Genomic DNA, 3,030 nt, shown 5'->3' on the forward strand with positions numbered 1-3,030 from the left:
ACATACCAAACATTATGCATCCAATATCCAGATGTGGACGCCCCTTTTATTTTGAAAACTGGATTAATTCACCTTCTACCTAAATTTCATGGTTTTGCAGGTGAAGGCCCTCACAAACACTTGAAAGAGTTTCACATTGTATGTTCCACCATGAGACCTCAAGGTGTTCCGGAGGAGCATGTCAGATTGAAGGCATTTCCATTCCCTTTTATGGATTTGGCTAAAGACTAGTTGTATTGTCTTCCACCTGACTCTATTACAAGTTGGGACACGCTCAAGAGATTGTTCCTGAAAAAAATTTTTCCTGCCTCAAGAGCTGCCTCAATAAGAAAGGAAATATGTGGTATTAGGAAGCTGGAAAGAGAAAGTTTGTATGAATATTGGGAGCGTTTCAAGAGACTTTGTGCTAGCTGCCCCCATCATCAGATAAGTGACCAACTCCTAATCCAATACTTCTATGAGGGCTTACACCCAATGGATAGGAGCATGATTGACACAGCTAGTGGGGGAGCCCTAGTTGACAAGACTCCTGCTGCCGCTAGAAACCTCATTGAAAATATGGCAGCTAACTCTCAACAGTTTGCTACAAGGCAAAATTCTCTCATAACTAGGAGTGTCAATGAGATTCAAACTTCAGATTCACACAAGCTGGAGCATAAGCTAGATGAGTTGGCTTCTATGGTAAAATAGTTGGCATCCATCCAAAAGAATTCTGCTGCATATACACCTCCACCTCCATCTATTCCAGCAATGCTTTGTGGGATTTGTTCATCTATGAATTACTTCACTGATAGTTGCCCCACATTGCAAGAAACTGAATCTTCGGAAAGTAATCCTCAAGCTTACGCTACTAATATTTATGCTAATAAATTCCCTTTTCAGTAGCCGCAGCAACAACAAAGCCGGGATTTATCTTCCAATAGATATAATCCCGGTTGGAGGAACCATCCTAACTTAAGGTGGGGAGGAAATGCACAGCATCAAGGCTCTAGCCAACCATCCAACAACCATTTTCAACCGCATCAAGCTGGACAAAGCAAGCCATATTCAGCCCAACAACATCACCATCCATCATCTTCATCTCAACAACACCATCAAACATCCCTTTCACTAGCTCCTGCACCTCAAAAGAGTGAGTCATCTTTGGAAGACCTTGTGAAGCAACTCACCATGAGTAATCTCAATTTCCAGCAACAGAGTCAGGCCTTCCAACAACAGACTCAAGCAAGTATCAAGACCTTGGAGAATCAAATGGGTTAACTTGCTTTATCCCTAAATCAACTTCAATCTCAAGGTTCAGGCAATCTCCCTACACAAACTGTAACAAACTCAAAGAATGTGAGTGCCATTACCTTGAGATCTGGTAAGGTGATGTAAGAGCCAGAAATGCCTAAGGAGAAGGATCCTAGTTGTACTTTAGCTGCAGAAGGTGAAGGAGGAGAGATTAAGAGCCAAGAGCAACCTGCATCTATGCCCACACCATGTCAACCAAAAGTGGTAGACAAAGAGGAGAGGTCCATTCCTATTCCCTTCCCTCAAAGAATGGTTCAACCTAGCAAGAAGTAAGAGGAGGTTGATAAAAAAATTCTGGATACTTTCAGAAAAGTTAAAGTCAATATCCCCTTGTTAGATGCTATCAAGCAAATCCCAAAGTACGCCAAATTTCTTAAGGACTTGTGCACTCATAGAAGGCGGCTAAAGGGTAATGAAAGAGTGAACATGGGGAGGAATGTATTAGCTCTTTTTGAGAGGCAGAAAACTTTCATGCCTGTGAAATGCAAAGATCCAGGGACGTTTACTATTCCCTGCATTATAGGCAACAATAGGATAGATAATGCCATGCTTGATTTAGGTGCATCTATTAATGTTATGCCTTTATCTATCTTCACATCTTTGTCTCTTGGACCATTGCAGCCCACAGGTGTCATCATCCAGCTAGCAAACAGGAGCACAACACATCCAGCTGGACTTGTGGAGGATGTGTTAGTGAGAGTGAATGACCTCATTTTTCCAGCTGATTTTTACATCCTTGACATGAAAGAGTCAATGGATAGTGTTGCACCAATCATTTTGGGAAGACCGTTCTTAAAGACTGCGAGAACGAAGATTGATGTGCATGCCGGATCACTTACTATGGAGTTTAGAGACAGTGTTGTCTGCTTTAACATACTGGATGCTATGAAGCACCCAAATGAAGAACACTATGTTTTCCACATTAACCATCTTGATGAATTAATAGATGATAATTTGTCTGAATTTCTAGGAGGAGACTCTCTCCTTAATTTTTCTAATTGTGTAGATACTTCCAATTGTGAATCGTGTAATAGTTCTTCTCTGTGTGAAATTTGTACTGAGATTTCTGATTATTTGAATGCAAATTCTACTACTTTCAACGTTCATGAACCTGAAAATTCTATAGGATTAGAATGTGATGTATTAAGTACAACAAATACAGTTGAATCTAACGCCTTTGGTTTGAATATTGCAAAGACTTTGTCAAATGAAAGTGTCAAATCACTTCCTTTTGTGGAGCAACCTCCCACATTGGAGTTGAAGCCCCTACCAGAACATTATGAGAAGCTTCCGGTCATTATTTCCACCAAGCTTGAAGGCGATCAAGAGGAGATATTATTGGAAGTAATTAAAAGGCACAAGAGAGCTATTGGATGGACTTTAGCTGACATTCCTGGTATTAGCCCTCTCCTGTGCATGCACAAAATTCTATTGAAAGAGGGGACTAAACTATTGAAGCAGCTTCAGAGGAAAAGAAAGAGGAAGAGGAAGAGGAAAAGGAAGCCACAACTCCAAGAACTAAAAGCGCTGCACTTAGGAGCATATGAAGACTCAAGAACCTACAAGGAGAGAACCAAGCAGTATTATGATAAATTGATAGGTAGAGGAGAGTCATGTGTAGGTCAAAAGATGTTTCTTTTCAACTCATGTCTCAAGTTCATGACTGGAAGGCTGCATTCCAGTGAATGGACATCGCCTGAAGCATTTTTTTTGGAGAACTCAATTCCTTTGGAGGAG

The 3,030-nt window shown here is 40.8% G+C and overlaps 1 non-coding gene across 1 annotated transcript; it reads right to left on the minus strand.

Moving 5' to 3' along the window:
- Nucleotides 1–323: 323 nt before the first annotated feature.
- Nucleotides 324–428, minus strand: LOC113848633. Its single transcript, XR_003501898.1, has one exon. It is a non-coding gene; the product is annotated as a small nucleolar RNA R71 (small nucleolar RNA).
- Nucleotides 429–3,030: the final 2,602 nt, after the last annotated feature.

Source organism: Abrus precatorius, unplaced genomic scaffold (assembly GCF_003935025.1).
Source record: "Abrus precatorius isolate BTA unplaced genomic scaffold, Abrus_2018 Scaffold8, whole genome shotgun sequence".
In the NCBI taxonomy this organism is placed as follows: Eukaryota; Viridiplantae; Streptophyta; class Magnoliopsida; order Fabales; family Fabaceae; genus Abrus; species Abrus precatorius.